This window comes from Pezoporus flaviventris, unplaced genomic scaffold (genome assembly GCF_033815535.1).
Source record: "Pezoporus flaviventris isolate CSIRO_AGI_PZ_B2104156 unplaced genomic scaffold, CSIRO_AGI_Pfla_v1 ptg000031l, whole genome shotgun sequence".
Lineage (NCBI taxonomy): Eukaryota > Metazoa > Chordata > Aves > Psittaciformes > Psittacidae > Pezoporus > Pezoporus flaviventris.
In genome coordinates this window covers 35,065,814-35,084,484 of record NW_026892579.1, presented here as the reverse complement: position 1 = coordinate 35,084,484, position 18,671 = coordinate 35,065,814, and the positions used below count along the sequence as shown (strand labels likewise).

Genomic DNA, 18,671 nt, shown 5'->3' with positions numbered 1-18,671 from the left:
TTCTGACAGTTTATTATATGGTGGGGCCTCTTCAGCGCGCACCACCTCCTCCTCTGGTGACATTCCAAAATCTTTGCCCTCTGGCCAGTCCATGATGACTTCTAGAATGCCTGGACGACTGGGATTTCCTATTCGAGTTCATTGTATAATTAGTGCAGCCCATTTACTCCATGTAGCATCAGTTGCATGGTGTGTAAAGGAGACCCTGCTTTTGAACATCCAGCCCAGCACAGGCAACCGGGGTGCCAGGAGGAGCTGTGCTTCAGTGCCAATCACTTCCGAAGCAGCTCGAACCCCTTCATACGCTGCCAGTATCTCTTTCTCAGTTGGGGTATAGCTGGCCTCAGATCCTTTGTATCCCCGACTCCAAAAGCCGAGGGGTCGACCTCGAGTCTCCCCTGGAGCTTTCTGCCAGAGGCTCCAGGTCGGACCGTTCTCCCCAGCTGCAGTGTACAGTACATTTTTTACATCTGGCCCGGTCCGGACAGGTCCAAGGGCTACTGCATGAACTATCTCGCGTTTAATTTGCTCAAAGGCTTGTTGTTGCTCAGGGCCCCATTTAAAATCATTCTTCTTCTGGGTCACATGACAGAGAGGGCTTGCAGTCGAACTGTAATTTGGGATGTGCATTCTCCAGAACCCCACAGCACCCAAGAAAGCTTGCGTTTCTTTCTTATTAGTTGGTGGAGACATTGCTGTTATCTTGTTGATCACATCTGTGGCGATCTGTCTACGTCCATCTTGCCATTTTATTCCCAAAAATTGAATCTCCTGTGCAGGTCCCTTGACCTTACTCCGCTTTATGGCAAAACCAGCTTTCAGCAGGATTTGGATTATTTTCCTCCCTTTCTCAAAGACTTCTTCCGCTGTATCGCCCCACACAATAATGTCATCAATGTATTGCAGGTGTTCTGGAGCTTGCCCCTGTTCCAGTGCAGTCTGGATCAGTCCATGGCAAATGGTAGGGCTGTGTTTCCACCCCTGGGGCAGTCGGTTCCAAGTGAACTGGACACCCCTCCAAGTAAAAGCAAACTGTGGCCTGCACTCTGTTGCCGAAGGAATTGAGAAAAATGCATTGGCAATATCAATCATGGCATACCACTTGGCTGCCTTTGACTCTAGTTCATACTGAAGTTCTAGCATGTCCGGTACGGCAGCACTCAATGGTGGTGTGACTTCATTCAGGCCACGATAGTCTACTGTTAGCCTCCATTCTCCATTAGACTTTCGCACTGGCCATATGGGGTTATTAAAGGGCGAGCGGGTCCTGCTGATCACCCCCTGACTCTCCAGTCTACGGATCAGCTGATGGATGGGAATCAGGGAGTCTCGGTGCGATATTGCCGCCGGTGCACTGTTGTGGTCGCAATTGGCACTTGTTGTTCTTCGAGTTTCAGCAACCCCACAGCAGAGGGATCTTCTGAGAGACCAGGCAAGGTGGACAGCTGCTCAATTTCCTCAGTCTCCAAAGCAGCAATATCAAAAGCCCACCGGTACCCTTTTGGGTCTTTGAAGTACCCTCTCTTGAGGTAGTCTATGCTGAGGATGCATGGAGCCCCTGGACCAGTCACAATAGGGTGCTTTTGCCATTTCCTCCCAGTCAGGCTGATTTCAGCCTCCAGCACAGTCAACTCTTGGGATCCTCCTGTCACTCCAGAAATATAGATGGGTTCCACCCCTTGACAGCTTGATGGCATCAGGGTACACTGTGCACCGGTATCTACTAGAACCTTATACTTCTGTGGGACTGATGTGCCAGGCCATCTGATCCACACAGTCCAGTAAATCCGATTGTCCCCTACCTCCACCTGGCTGGAGGCAGGGCCCCTCTAATGGTCATCACAGCGTTGGACACTTAAGTCATGGTAAAAGGGATTATTCTTCCTTATCACAGGAGCTGGAGTAAAATCAGCTCTTCCACTCCATCTGGGAAACTGCTCACCAGAGACCGAAGCCGTAGCTCTCATGGGACAATCAGTCTTGGCCCTTGCTCCCCACTTCAGTTCACTCACCTGTTCCTCCAAAGCTGAAGTAGGTTTTCCATCCCACTTTGTCATGTCTTCTCCATGATCCAGCAGGTAAAACCATAGGGTAGCCCGTGGCGTATACCTCCTGTATCTCCTCTCTCGAACAATAGGATGCCTTTTGTTAATAGCTGAGACGTGTGTTGGTACACATGAGGAGCTGGATAAATCAGATAGATCGACCCTCAATTGTTTGAGGTCCTGGGACAGTTTTTCCACAGCTGAGATGATGGAAGGGGTGAGATTGTCTTCAAACTCTCGGAGTTTATGAACCATTTCATCCACTGTTAGTGGTACTATGTCATTCCAGGTTACTGTTGCCAATGAATGGGCATATGATGACGGTGCATTCCGTGTAAGTTTTCGCCACATGGGTCGTGTACATTCAACTTCATCTGGATCTATAGGTGTATCCCCGTTATTCAGCTTGATGTGATAGATCACCTCTACGATAGCTGATTCCCTCAGAGACTGGATGCCTTTGTCTATAGTAGTCCACTTGGCCAAACGGCTCATAACATTGTCCTTGTATGGAAACCTTTCTTTCACAGCTGCCAAGAGCTGCCTCCAAAGGCTGAGGGACTTTTTCTCTCTTGCAATTGCTTTGTCAAGTCCCCCTTCTCTAGCAAGTGATCCCAGCTGCTTGGCTTCTGTACCTTCTAGTTCGTGACCATCAGCCCCATTGTCCCAGCATCAGAGTAACCAGGTGATGATGTGCTCCCCTGGTTGACGGGTAAAATCTTTTCACATATTCCGCAGCTGGGTTGAGGTCCGAGGTCGAGAAGTTACCTCTTCTTCTTCTTCTTCGTCATGTGATGATGACTCCTGATCAGATTCTGGACCGGGTGGTGAATTCATTGTTTCTTCATCTCGCTTCACCCTTTTTTGCCTCCTTTTTGCTTGTTCTCTTGCGTACAGGGGCAACCGATATTGGTACGAATTGGTCCTCTGGTTTGGCTGCAGTGATTATCACTGTGGTTTGAGTAGCGACTGTACTTGTTGCTGGGGGTGGTGTAGCTGCTGTGCTTGGAGCTGGGGTAACTGCGCTGTCTGTTGCAGTCGAAGTTTGACCAGCTGCTGTACTTGCTGCTGGGGTAGCTGTGCTGTTCATTGCAGCCAAAGTTTGAGTAGCGACTGTACTTGTTGCTGGGGGTGATGAAGCTGCTTCCTTTTGAAGGTGCTGGATAGTGTTGAACAAGGCCCTGTAAGCATAGGCCAAGCCCCAGCACTTTGCCATGATTTGTCCATCTCTGGTATGGCCAGAATGACCACACACCTCATTTAAGTGTTTTACTAATTCTTCTGGATTTTGCAGTTGTTCGGTGGTGAAATTCCAAAGTACTGGAGGGGCCCACTGACCTAGATACTTGCCCATACTATCCCCCACACCCTGCCACTCCTGACTGTCCAGGCTCAGGGAAAATCTCTTGGTCCTCCTACATCGTCGTTTGACCCCAGACAAGACCCAAACCTGACTCTGCTTAACTCTTGAAATCAGTAGTGGGCAAAACACACTCTGTATGCGTGTTAGCATGGTGATTCCCATCACCATCAGCAAACAAGTCTCAACAGCATTAAAAGGCCATTCAAAAACTTCAAAACTCTCAAATACAGATGGTCTGGGGGGACAACTAGGAGGGTAAAAGGATGTCTCCTTCACAGGTTGAGCACCTGAGAAGGAGAAAAAAGATGTGTGATTGCTAAGCACTTCTATTATATACCTCCCAAAGTATAAAGGTGGTGACCACACTGGGAACATAAGCCAGATCAGTTTCATGATCAATGATTCTATTGTATTACAAGTCATTACCATAAAGTACAACGAGACAAAAACCTTAGCCCAAGACCCACACTTGAAAAACACTAATACAGCAAATACCGGATGGAAGTAAGATATGATATACTGAAACTGTGAGATCAAGAGGAACAACCTTGAGAGCCAATAAATCAGCATTGTGACGAGTGACTATTAATCTGGACAGATCTGTCATTATCTCAACCCCTCGTGCCCCACGTTGGGCACCAAAAGAACTGTTGTGGTTTAAACCCAGTCAGACAACTTGTTCACTCACTCCTAGTGAGTGGTGCCGGGCTGACAACAATTGAGGCCCCCCCCCCCCCACCGGGAACTCTCCCCTTCCCGCTCCCGGAGGAACGGGGAGGAGGATCGAAAGGGTGCAACTCCCACGGGTTGAGACAAGAACAGTCCAGCAACCAATGTAGAACACAAATCACCACCGCTACCACCACCACCAACAATGATAAGTGAAAATAACAAGGGAAGAGAATACAATACCACCGGCCGAGAAACGAGTCCCACCTGGAAGCCCCGTGTCCTTCCGGGTAACTCCCAGTTACCCCCCACCCCGGGCATGACGTGCTGTGGTATGGAATACCTCTTTGGCTACCCTGGGTCAGGCGCCCCATCTCTGCTTCCTCCTGGCTTCCCCCCCTCCCTGGCAGAGCATGAGCCTCACAAAGTCCTTGGTCAGGGTAAACATCACTTAGCAACAACCGAAAACATCGGTATCACCAGCACTGTTCCCAGGCTGGAAGTCAAAACAGCAGTGCGCCAGCTACCACAAAGGAAAAACATGACTGCTACTGCTGAACCCAGGACAAACTGGTACCCTGGAAGTTGCATGACAAAACCATGTTAGCCTCAGCTTCCAAAATATTCTGTTCCTATTCTACTTTACCTCATACGTTAGTCAGCCCCCAGCATCAGTGGCTATAAAAACAGCTTCATAGCATCACTCTGCTGAACCAAATTAATTGCCAACACAGACTGTGATTTTGGCCCTAAATTTGAATTAATCCATTATCAATTAATACAAAGGTAATTGCAAAGACAGAGGACTTTTCTTCAGTCTTTCTAACAACTCCGTACATTGAGGAATGAACAATCTAGAGCACAGAAGCCATTAAAGGAAAGGATGCTTCATGTCGTAAGTCAGGAGGGAGCTAACCCCAGGTTTATGAAACCTCTAGTCGAAAGAAAAGGTGCCAGTGAAGCAGCGGGAGTTCCACCACAGGACAGCTACAGCCCCACCTCTCTCTGGTTATCAGTCTGTCACCCAGCTCTGTGGGCTGCCTCTCCACACCAAGCACTGGACCTGGGAACACTGGCTGTGCTCACACAGGTCTGCAGAACCCTCTGAAATAGAACTGGACGCAGTAGCTCCCCTGTGCCAGTACTGCTAATCCCTGTGCCCCAGTAATACCCCCAAGCGTGCAGGGCCTTTCCCTCCACACTCCAGCATCTGTGTCTGAAGTTGGTAAATCTGATTCCTGCCATGTCGCTCTCCTTTCACAGCTCTTCAAAACATTTTTCAGGGCTGAAGGCTTTGTTTGTTTATTCAAAAGAAAACTGATCTCACCAAGCTGAACTGTTCCTGGGGGTGTGTAATGACATCCTGATGACCGCAACCTGTGAAAGTGCTTATACTTGTTCAATTTTAACCACATGAACTGCCCTGCTGAAGTCAATGAGACTACACTCTGGGCACACTGAAGTGCATCTGTTATTTCAGGGATTGCTACTACATCTGGTAGAGAGAATTTTATGTGTGTGTGTGGCATAGCAAAGTATCTGGTGCCCATTTGCAGTGAGTATTTCAAGTTGATCTGTAAGACTGATTGCTCAAAATGACAATAAAGCCCAAACTGGGTGGCAGCAAGTTATACCACTCTAAGGAAAGAACCAGAATACAAGCATGGTCTTTCAGCCATGACTCACTTTGGAGTCACCACGACCCAGAGAGGTTTTACCTGGGGACATTTTCCATACTCAGATGAATGCAGAGATTATAACTGCTCCTGTAGCCTCTACAAAAAAATCCCATGCAATTTAGAATAAGTCAGTTCAATTCAAGATAAAAATAAGAACCCTGGGCTGCAAGTCCTTCCAAATGTTCTAAACCATATACCTTTTTCTCCCTGTGTAATGGTGTCACATGCAGAAGAGTAAAGAAGCACTGCTGGTGACAAATGTAAGACAGTATCATAGTCCTCCTCCTCAACCTCAACATCATTATATTGGCACAATTTGAAACTCTATATAAGGTCTGAAAAACACTGGAGCAAGCTGAAGTTGCATTTTTTGTTGTCAAATAATTTTTCCCAGATCTGTACGTCATGTAAATATAGTTTGAGTTATGCAGGCCAGCTTTCCATCTAAATGGTGCAGAAATTGAGTATTGTAGGCATTTTTTAAAATGGCAAGAGTAAAATGACTATCTGCTAGACACTGTTATTGCTCCATTTACCATCCAAAAAATGATTTCCAGTTTTATAGAATCATTCAACTTTAATGACACTGTTTTCACTGTAGAAGTTGCACACTGATATTTTCTATTGTGCATTATTTCTAGCTGTATGAAATAAACAGCACTTAGGTGGTCCTTTTCCTGTGTTGCACCTTTCCTACGAATTGTTTTTAAACTTCTACAGCAACCCTCTTCCCAGTCAGGTATTCAGCCACATCCCAGAAAACGCTGTTGGGTTAGGTAAAGATATTAGGGAATCTGAAGTGCTAGCAATAGACAACAGCCAGTAAACACAAGCATCACTTTTGCTGCAGGAATTTGATGCTGTACTAATATAGTTCATTAAAGTCCAAAGCTAAGAGATCACACCTTAAGTGTCAGATTATGGTGGAATTCTATTTTAATGTCAAACCCCTGTCACCCTGTGCTCCACTGCATGAAGACTTTGCCTTCTGCTATTTTTATGGCCATTCTTTGAGACTTCCTTAAAACTTGTCTTTGCTAAGCTTTCACATTTGTTTCTTATCTGTAGTTACAGCGGGATTTTCAATTTTTTTTTTTATTTGATTACAGTTTTTATTTATTTTATTTTATTTTGCGTTGCTCAGGAGAATTTCTGAAAGTTTCATTAAAAGAAAATCTGCAAGTAGTGCAGAGAAAGCTGCATGGTCAGCACAGGATGAGCCAGTTAAGCACAATGCAAGCAATCTATAACTTGATGAAAACAAGTGTACTTATATCAGGGGGAGACAGACATGGCAGCATCCCTGCCAGATTCCTGAGTACGCTCTCTAAGCATCCATTACTGGCTCCTACCAGCAGCAGGATAGTGGGCTACTTGGATCTTTGGTCTCACCAAGTATTGTAATTCATATATTCTTATTACATCCATTTTTCTCCTATAACCCATCCTTCTCTTGTGTTTGTTAAACTACGTTTCCTACTTTCACAAAGCAGATCACTTATGTGTAACTTATACCACCATTATATATATCACCTATGAATTTAGCTGAGAAGACAACCTGGGTTTCATCCTACTCAATTATGGGCTATATTATACATAAATTTTTCAGCATCTTCTAGGAGAAAACAGAAAATCTCTTTGAATATATGACATCCTCATATGACTTGCATGTGTCTGGACCCCATTTAAAGGTGCACATTGCCCTTTTATGTAAAAAAGAACAAACGGAGTCTTGGTCATATCTTCTAGTTAGACTTCAGGTAAAGAAAAGTGAGCAAGTAACTATTTAAAGAATGTCATTAATAACTGTGGTCAAATAAACCATGATCAGCAAACTGTCACCTCTTGGAATTTTTCTTTACTTTTTTGTAGTGTATACTCACTCAGAATGTCTTTAAAGGCATCAGTTACCTGAGCCTTTCACCATCTGAAGATCCTCTGTTTCTGCAGGATTTTCTCAGCTAGCAAACCTAAATTCAAAGAATTATGGAGAGATGAAAATGGAATGGTATGGAAAAACCCCCACACTATGATGACATCACTTTAGGACCATTAGTCGATCATTTTGAAACCCAGCTAAACAAATAGCCAAACATAAAGCATCTGATTTTATTCTTTTTGTTACAAATTTCAATTTCTCAGGATTAATAAAATACAAAGAAAGAAATTGTGAAGATGGAAACACAAATATTATTCAAGGAAGCAAGATGTAATGCATTCTATATATTTTAGGAGGCATTATAGCCTGTATAATAAGGACTTCTGAAAGAGTTTTGTCGGTATAAGGAATCCAGGGCCACAGCAGCCTGGAAAGAAAAGGCTGAGCTTAAGGCCAAATGTAAAATAATCATTGACTGTCTATGCACTTAGTGTAATCAGGCAGCTATAATTTATCCTTGTATTTAAAAGCCAAGCCCTATTCGATGTATAAGCTAACCCAGAAGGACAAAATATTGCTCACTGCATGAGCAGCCCTGTTGCATCCCAGGTGGTTCCTCCTCTTGAAGCCATCTTATGGTGAAAGTGAGTAAAAGCCCTTTCAGCAAAGAAACAGAAATTTAAGACTTGACAAGTGGAGACATAACAGACAGAAGAGAGAGAGAAACCCACACTCACTGCCAGGGCAACATTATCTAAAAATACATATAACCAGAACAAACACCAAGATTTTGATTCTAAGCCTGCCACAAGCCAAGGCACAGGAGCACAAACTGCTCTGTTAGATCTGCTGTCATGCCCTCATGAAGAAAAAGAAGAAATATCTCAAGTCCTTTTTCATGTTTGCAGAACAGTTAGCTATGGGCCAGTTGGTTGTAAAGAATGGTTATACAGGAGCTGCCCTCAACCCCCTTCATTTTTGTGACACAGCCACTGACCAAAGTGTCTTCTTGGCGTTCCTAGGAAAGGAGTGTGATTCTTTAAATTTCCAAACACAGCTGTTTTGGGGGGGGTGGGGGTGGGGGGGTGTTTGGGTTTTCTTCTTCTTTTCTTATTTTCTGTGAGTAGTTCTGTATCTTGCTGACATCTAGCAGAGTGGCAGGGTATCTGCCAGAAACACAAAGCCTGGAGATCTTCTCTTAGGACCTCTCTTTTGAAGGAGGTGGTCCAAAATGACAAGTTATGATGATTCTCAGGTGGAAAATTTGTTAATAAAAATACCTCTGACTCATTTAGCTTTATGAATTTTGGAAATAAATGCAATTAATATGCACAAAGCTCACAGGGTATGTCAGCACAGACCAGCGCCTTAGCTCATGGTCAGTGTTGCAATGACATGCTTACACCACTTTGGAGTAGAGCTAGTCCTTGTCTGCCCAAATCAAGCACGGAAAAGGAGAACAAGGTGTCACTGACCCCATCAGTTCAGACATGCCTAGGTTAGGCAACAAGACTGTTCAAATGGAGACACCTTTATTTTGCTATTTGCACTGCAATTCACACCTTGGTTTTCTACAGAATACCTTTTCCATGCAGACACACCTTTAGACGTAGAAAAGAACCCTCAGGCGGACTTCCAAACTGGTCAGCCATGGCTGAATACCCAAGGTAGAGAAGGGTGTAGGCAGTAGCTTTGAAAGCCCTCAGTTAAACGGTATTATTATTTTAATACTGATACAGTCCGCAGCCTGCAAGACTGTGTAAGAACTGAAAATGATCAGTTCTTCTGTTTTAAACTCAGGATAATCCAGGACAAAAAAGCACCCACAAAACCCAGCCAAATAAAAACCCAACTAAAACCAACAATTGTTATATTGTTGCTATGGTTACTTGCTGAAACTCCTGTTCCTGTGTTATTTTCACAGAAATTCAGGGCAGGAGTGTGTCAATGGTGCCTGTGCTGCACCCACACACCAGTGAACTTGGCAGCTGCACCAGCCAAGGGCATATTACACAATTCCCAAAAGTCCTGACCAAAGGGTGAAGAGCAGCTACAAGACAGGAGCAGTGGTGTGGGAGCAAGGTGTGACTGGAGAGCCTTCCCGGCACACCACCAGGGCTACACCCAACATCATCCTCCAAAGGCTTCTCCACCCAGCTTCCTAAAGCAGGCATATTCCCAGAAAAAGCTGCAGATATTTGCCTAGAAGCCCATCACCTGGGCAATCCTGATGCTAATAAAAGAGGCATTACAAGGCATGGTTCATATTATAATAAAACAGATGTCAACAGAAAACAACAGAGGGGCAGAAGGGAATAACACAAGAGGACTAGCTCAAGCAGAAGTCTACAGTGTTGATGTTACACTGGGACTGAGTTCCCTAAGCATAGCATCTGGCACCATTTGAGTCACAACTGGATGTATAAAGTGGCCTCACATAGCCATCAAATATGGCACATATAGCGTGTGATCTCCATATCAGCAGCTGGAGATCCCACGGGATAACCCTGAAGCATCTCAAATGGGGCAGGAGGCCTGCATCTAAGCACCTAAGTTCGGGTGGGCTTTGTGGTGGCCCATGCAATTCTCTAATGATTGTGTTGACTAGACCTCTATTGGCCATGGGTGCAGTTTACACTCACTGCACCTACACTGGGACACATAACGTATAGATTTATGCTGAACCCCACTGGTACTGTTAGATGTGATGAATCCAGACATGGAGTCAGCATATGTGCATACATAATAGACTATCTAAAATGTATTGATAATAGGATTTCGGATTCTTCTGGTCTGAAGGTTCACTGAACACAATGAAGACATGGACGAAGACTAAGTGATGTGGACAAGGACCAAGTGATGTTTTTTCCTTTCAGCTTACATGCCAAGTTTTGAAGATTTAAGATCAAACACACAGCCCCTGTTAGAAAGAGCTAGTTTACATATCTGCCTTGACAACATAATATACCTTAAGTGGGTTTTGCACAAGCCCATCAGATACTATTTCTGGTGGTTGCATTCCAGCAGAGCACTGCATGGATAAATAGCTCAAAGGAAGCATTGTTCAAGAAGAGTGTTCAGCACCTTGCACTAACCTCAGCTACTTTGATACAGTTAAGTGATAAAATGATTAAAGCCAACTGCAGTGTTTTAAGGTTTAAAAAAAAAAATCCAAATGAGAACAGAGTTTTCCCTCTTTTATCCTTTTTCTTTTCCAACCCACATGCCTGGGAGAACTCCTCATACTTGACAAAAACGCACTGTTTCTGCTGGCTTGTGAGAAAGCTGAGATCAGTTCCTAATTAAGGTGGAGTTGTCAGGGAACCTCTGTGTGTGTCCTCAGTGACCATAGACCAAATGGCCACAAGCTGCTCTACAAACAGTGAGTTAAAGATGACCAACTTAGCATGCCTCTGCTTGCAAGCAAAACAAAAAACTTCAGTGACTCCTTACAATGGAGTTAGAATTTCCCATATCATGTTTTTAAACTAGATCTGTTCCCAGGGGTGAATGATCTAACTGAAAGGAGTGAAGAAACCACCTGGAGGATGAACTGGATTGCAGCTGTACTGAGTGGGGAGTCCCTGGCAGCATCCTGCTTCCAGGAGCAGAGCGGGAAGGAAGCTGCTGCCGTCTTTGGAAAGGCTCTGAAGACACTCTCCCTGCAGCACAGCACACGTGCATATCCACACGTGTTCTCACCGTGCTTTTGGAGAAGGGGGAACCAGATCTGCCAGGCAGTGTGAAATCAGAGGCTTTAGGTCAGTTTCCTGCTGCCACCAGGGGGGGAAGCCAGGCCAGAACCTGCTGCTCTGGGGGACACATGGGTAAGGTAATCAGCGCAGCAGAAGTGGGGCACATTCATCCACCTACCTGTTAGGAGCTGTATGGTACTCTGGTATGCTTTTATCAAAAAGGATCCAGTCCAGGAAATCTGAGATCACTTGGAAGTGCAAATCAAAGTGCTGTGAAAGGGGATGATCAGGAGATTGGATTGAAAAACCATGCCTGAACTGAATTAACATTGATGCTGACACAGCAATGGATTACACCTATAAGTGAGCTCTGTGTGCATGAGTGCTCTTCCTACCCTTTGACATCAGATATGGCTCTTTTCAGACTCCATGTTATATTTAAAAATGGAAAAGCAATCTTCACAGCGATCTCCTACTAACGTGTGTGTTTTTCAATATACATGCTATCTGCTCTTGGAGAGGTCCTGTTTTAAACACCGAGAAGGACTCAGCTGTTTATTTTTATTCTCAGAGAGAAACTGATGACTTCTGTTGCAGACGAGACTCTCTCTGCAGAGCAGGATCCCGGTGGAAGACTCCAAGTGTCCTGGGTGGGTGGCACAAAGCACACTCTGGTCCATGACATGGCAGTGATAGTGGCCAGCTGTTCTCTGCAGGGGAGCAGGGAAGCATCTGCTCTCCTCCTGGAACAGCCAAGAGACACAGAAAGGGGAGAGTGAGACAGGACCCCAGCTGGGGAGCCATAAGCACAAAGGGAAAAGCAAATGCCTCTCATCAGGCCCCAATTAGCACAAGCGTGATGAGGGAGACCACTTCCCCTGCAGGCTACTGAAGGCTTGGCCAAAAACAGCAGCAAGGGATCGACAGGATGAAAAGAGGGAGTGACAATGGAGAGTAAGAGCTGAAAGGGAGAAGGGAGGGGAAAAGGTGGACAGCGGGGCTTATATGCTCTGAAACCAAACAAAATACCAACCGCATGTGTCCATAAATGCATTTCAGTCTTCCCCAGGGCAAAGCTTTAGTCCAATGACTCTGCCAATATTCTAATACTCCTTACCCCAAGCCACGCATTGCTAAACCAGGGATAAATATTGTGACTTACTGGCAAAGAAGCAAAACCTTGCTGCTGTTGTGCTGTCAAACACAGCCCCTATTTCCATGGGCAGTGCCCATTATTTGCTATGTTGAACCACGAAGAACCTGGTGCTGTGTAAACAGTGGTCACAGGCCAAGCTTCAGACCTGCACAGTGTTATGCCACTGCTGTCCATGAGACCCTCAGCGACAGGCAGAAGAGAAATATTTCATGTACAGGAGTAGTCCAGTTTCAAATGGAAGGAAAATTCCTATTCATGTGGAAGAAAATGCATTCATCACTGCAGAAGGTCAGGACTGTTTGGAAGGTGAGGGGATACTGATGTGGATCACAGACTTCAAGTGGTGCCCTCACCAAGGGGTAAGTTTTGGTAATGCTGTATTTATACTCACCAACTAGAAACTCGAGACCCACAGTAGGTAATGGCTCTGTTAGCAGAAGGATTTGGAAGTGTCACTACTTCAAATTATGTGTAAAATTGTTTAAGTGTTCATTAAAACATTGACTATTATCTGTCTTCTTTCTCTGGAAAAGGAAAGATTTTGAGTCTTTTTTAATTCCATGCTGTGTGCAGCAGTATGGAAATGAAAGTTGATTTTGCCAGCTGACATCCTTGCCAATCAGCCCTCTTCAATCTCTAAAATCCTTTAAAACATAATAAATTAATTTTGTGACCAATGTATAATCTCAGTCTTCCAAAAGTGGTATTGACTCATAAAGGGCAGAGTGCTGACCTTAAAGCTCAGAGATGCAACCTAGCTCTTTGATATGTCATATCTACTATTCAGTAGTGCTAGAAATGCCTACATAATATTCAAAATAGATATATATCATCTCAAATAAGACAATAGTAATTCATTGTGTGCATGCTTTGACTACAGTACTTTCAAGCATCTAAGAAGTTAAAGATTATACTTTGACAATTTTGTTTAAATTATTAAAAAATAATAATTCTAATTAGTTAAGTGATAAGTTAATCTCTTTACAGCATTCATCTTCTTCAAAAAGCTTTTGTAAAGGCTCAGTAAGTACTGACGTCTTTGGCTAGCTTGACAGGATTCAAGTTATTTTTATTTCTTGAGTGATTGTATCTCTGAGCAAACTAACTTGCCTGGTGCTGCGTGTCCTTATCTCTGAAGCCAGTGGGGACTGGAGCTGTTTATAACTTAACGTTCAATGATACATCATACAGAAAGTCTTCATTTTTGCATGAAAAATGATGAGGAGGATATGCTGTTATTTTTCACGATCTGTAGCCTATCTCTTCACCCCTGCCATGTGCATACAATTTAAGTTGGCTGAAGCAGGAGGCTCAAGAGGGAAGGAAAGAAAGAAAAGCTGGGAACACTGTGGTCTGGCAGATGACTTTGGTGTTCTCAACAAGTCTGTGCAAGCATCAAGTGATTCACAAATGCTTCAGCAAACGATGGCTCTGCTGAAAGCAGATCAAGGGTAGTTCGAAGCACCACAAGGAAGCACATGAATCCAGAGCTGCTGCTGTATTTGCAGGTGCTCCTGGTCGGTACACACTCCTCAGAGTCATGCTTTCCCCCCCGAAAGCTGCCCCCATTCAGCAAAATGTCCTCAAGGGGTGGACTTTGCTCTTCCAGCCTCAGAGGGGTTTAGCTCAGGAAAAGAGACGGTGCTAATCCGACCACTGCCTCATCTTTCCCAACCATGCATCAGGGCTGACCATGCCAGGTGCTGAGTGCTCACACTGCACACAGACACCTGAAGACTCAAGAGGAGACTCAAATTGTGCATAACCAGCTGTGCTAGTGCCCGTTTGCATGGCAACTTCCCCTCTGGGAAGGTGCTTTAGTTCAGTCTGGGTGGGATGCTTGCCGTTACAAAATTGGAAGGATCACATTTGCTCTGTAATTGGGGTCATTGGAGAGCCACACACAAACAGGGTGCACAAACCCCTGGATTAAAAAACTTCATAATTATGGGATTTTGGAAATATTTTTTTTCTGTTAATCCAGAATGCTAATAACGAAAACTATCAGTTCATGCATTACTGAGCAACAGCCCTAAACCAAAGGATTTAGGATTTCAGTTAATCTTTTTTCTACAACATACTGCATGACTTGAGTTTGTGTATTAATTCTTATCACTTTCATAAGATCATAAGATGTTGGGCACAGATCCTAAACAGGTCAATGAAATAATTAAAAATTTTCATGTGATGTGAAAAATAAATCCCAAAACCAACCCATAATATTTAATCATTAAATTATTTATAATTTAATCATTTAATCATTTTAAAGGTGGTTCTGTGAGGGGGTGAAGTTTTTTTTGGGGGGGTTAGCAAATGTAGTAATAGAGGCCATTGTCTAAGGAGGAACTTAATTTGTAATTACTACTGCAGTTACTCTTTAACTTTCCATAACAAGAAATTAGATCAACTAGGTGTACATTACAGGTCTCCCTCTCAGTTCAGCTGCTACTAACATAACAGAGACTTTCTATTCAAAGCCAAAGAGCAATAAACTGAGCTTATTTTTCCCTCCAGTGAAGGCTGACTTTCACTGGGGATAAATAATTGCTTTAGACTGTAAATAAACAGCACATCACATTTCTTTGTGTGTCAGTTGATTTTAATATTGATATAATTTTCTTATTTTGTGCCTAAGGATGTTCTAGGTAATTTCCAGACCAATTCAATACATGATCCAGAAGCTAAAATCTATATAGAAAAATTTCACAAATGGATCATGGAAAAAACTGAAATTAAATAGGTGTTCATGAATATCAAATTATCAGATATTAATTTATATTTTTTTTTCCTTGTTCCTCTTGTTCTGTGAAATCGGTTGGGTCTTTATATAATCCATCCTCATAACTATTTTTACTTCTAGGCCCTAACCTGCTCTGGTGTCACAGCTGACACTGCTTGGAGCAGGAGGTTGAACTAAAGATCTTCTAAGGTTGCATCCAACCTGAATTTCCGATGGTACGATCTGTACCAACTCCATTTATCCCCCTTCTCTGAGCAAAGTATGCACATCTACACTGTTGGATCACTCAGGTCATGGGGCTGACTCCAATGCCCAAGGTATACAGGGGCACCAGCAAGTGAAAGCAGACCACTGCTACCTATACTACAACAACAGCAAATCTACACCCACCTCAAGCCCCTCCGTCCCTCTGCCCCAGACTTCTGTGTTACTCCTGTGACAACTGACATGTCTGTGAGCAAGACAGGGGTCATTTTGTCCAAAACATCTGATAAGCAAGGGTTGTACTTAGTCAGCCAGGGTAAACTACCAGTGCTGCACACCACAGGTTGCCTGTCTGGGCGTGCAGGTTGTAGAAGATGAGGGGCAGAAGGAACCAGACCTGGGGCAGCCACATCCATGCAACCCTCTGGAGGGGCTCCAGAGGAGAAATCTCTCTGAGCAGCACCTGCGGAACTCCTGTGTCCCAGAGAAGGGCAGCTGAATGTCCCCAAAGTGGAGTCAGTGTGGGAACAAAGGGACAAAGAGCTCGCCTTCCCTCCCTGGCCTACTCATACACATCAAGTCACAACCCGTCCCTTGATTTAGCTCACCACCATGAAAGCCAGGCGCTAGTAAAAACCCAAAAGCCTTGGGCATCTACTTTAAAAAAACAGTAAGTTTTTCCCTTTTTAGTTTTCTCTATGAAAGATATCTTAGAAAGTCTTAAACATACCGCTTGGTTTATAGAAAGGATGCCATAAATAAGGCTCCTGTACCAGCTGTACTTGCAAAAACAGAAAATAACAAGAAATAGGTAGAAAAATGTTTTCTGACAGGTAAATTCCTGGCTGGACACTGAATAGTCACATGGGATAAATGATTAAAATCTCCAACACTTCCATCTCTTTTCCATTCATTGAGTCTTCTTTCTTGCAGAAAGAAACAGGAGTGGCACGGGAATCCTTGCAGTCCAGCAGCCAGAAGTGGACATCTCCCATCCTAAGCTGGGGTTGAACATCTTGTTAGCACCTGAGTTAATGTTTGCAGGGCAGGGGTGGAGCTGTTTGTTGAAGAATCTGGACCCTGATTCCCAGAAAAGCCCTGCAGTACGAATAGTGTGATCCTGTCCAGAGCTGCCACAACACCAGCATGATAAGATCTGACTGAATCTGTAATTTTGTTTAATGTAGCTGTTGCAACATAAACCTAACGAGGCTTGAATACCAGGGCTTATGTTTATTTGTTTTGTATAGCTTTGGAATTGATATAATTATACAGAACAGCTAAACCATTTTACTCTCATTATCAAAGATGTTATTTAATCTTCAGAGTCAATTAGATGAGTAGAAATCTGTTATCACTTTCAAGATAAATGCCTGTAAATCAAGAATACGTAGTCAGGTCATCCCACAAGTATTGGGAACACTCTTCTGTTGTTATGCAGAGCTTAGGTGATATTGGGGTGCATTTAGGAAGCAAAGGGTATGGCATTCATGAGTTTTGTTGGACATGGCCCGACTTCACAATGTAAACAACTGTGTCAGAGAACCCACTTACAACACAGGTCTTCCCAAGCTTAGTTAAAACACAGCTCCGTAGTGTAAGAGAAACTTACTCATCTGCCTAAACCAAGCAGAAAATTATCAAATAGACTCAGCCAAACTCAGCATTAGTTTATGTATAAAACTGTTGCATATTACAGTGAAAAGCTAGAGATGGTCAAACAGACAATGAATTAAATTTATACTGAGGACTCAGCGTTGCATTGGTGGGCTCACATTTACTCTCTGGCCTGGAGATAAAAACAGATGTGATTTCACCACATCTACACTATTTAACTCTCTTGTTAGCCAAATAAGATAGTTGGGAAGAGCCTGTGCTAACTCCTAAAGCTAAGCAAAGGAAACATACATACAGAGCAGACTGCAGGCTCCCTTTTAAGCTTGGAAGATATTTGCCTTTTACATCTGATCTGAACAAAAGCCCTTTAGAAAGTGACAGGACAAACCACCACACCTCAGAGACAGAGTGACTGATGGCTATTAAATGTAGAGGTTTGTCCTTGGCAGGGAAACTGTCTTGATAAATTAGTTCATTTTCCCATCTGAACTCCAAAAGGAGCTCTTGCATCACAATACTGAAGGAGATCTGAAAATACTTAGAGGGTAAAGCAAACAAGCTGTTTGCTTGTTTGTCTAGCTGTGCTAGAAACACGTTTATCAGTCTTCCCAGATTTGCATATTTCTGGCGCTTACAACAGTAAAACGCAATCACCCTGGGGAACCCTTAGACCGCCTGTACTCCAGCAGTCTCCTTCAGCTATCACATGTTCATCAAGAACTAAACTGCAGACCCACATGCTAAGGAATATGGGAAAGACTTTAAGCTCCTCAGAATCATAGAAAACCACCAGGCATCTCAGCAGTGGCGTGGAAAGGCAATGTGCAGACCTCACTCACCAGTAACTGCTAGAGAGACCATACAAGATCTCTTCCATTAATATCCATTAATATATAGGAAGATAAAATGTTGTCTTCAGTCAGATCTTAAGAGATTACATAAAGAAAGAGGCTAAACTTTGCAACCACTGATAAGGAAAATTGAGCAACTGCTAGCTGTATCTTCAGAGTATTTCACAGACACAAGAAATCCTTAGGAAGGAAGCAATCACTATCTCATCCAACTTACCATTAAAATCTTAGACAGAAGATGACAGGCTTTGTATGTTGCACGTCCGTATGTTACAAGTTTTGGCACTGTGCTCTGCAGGTGATCTCTGCAGTGTTATGGTGTTTGACTGATAGATGCATCTCCTGAAGCACTAGCAGCTGTGTCCATGATAGATAGAGTTGGACAGTTACATTTAAAAGGAGCTCTATGATGAGCAGTGATTTTTTTGTGTTTCCATCTTCCTTGCAGCCAAACAGATTTTGAGAAGCTGTCCAGCTCAAAACACTGCTAGAGCTTAGTAGACACTGAAAACATAGAGCATGTCTGCTGCCATCTCAGAAAAATACATCAAAATTGGTTGCTGGATGGGATGGGGCTTGGAGCAACCTGGTGTAGTGGAAGGTTGCTGGGTCATAACAGGGGGGTGGAACTAAATGATCTTTAAGGTCCCTTCCAACACAAACCATTCTGTGATTCTGTGATCTCCAGAGAACACCTTCACCATCATTGAAGGTGGGACATTTTCAACCTTCCCTATTTATATCCTTCCAACTAAAAATTCACATGGTATCCC

At 43.6% G+C, this 18,671-nt stretch overlaps 1 long non-coding RNA gene across 1 annotated transcript; it reads left to right on the top strand.

Annotated features, from left to right (window-relative positions):
• The first annotated feature begins 15,353 nt into the window (after positions 1-15,353).
• LOC133273445 (uncharacterized) lies at positions 15,354-16,655 on the top strand. Its single transcript, XR_009744805.1, has 2 exons — positions 15,354-15,543; positions 16,364-16,655. It is a non-coding gene; the product is annotated as an uncharacterized LOC133273445 (long non-coding RNA).
• The last annotated feature ends 2,016 nt before the right edge of the window (positions 16,656-18,671 follow it).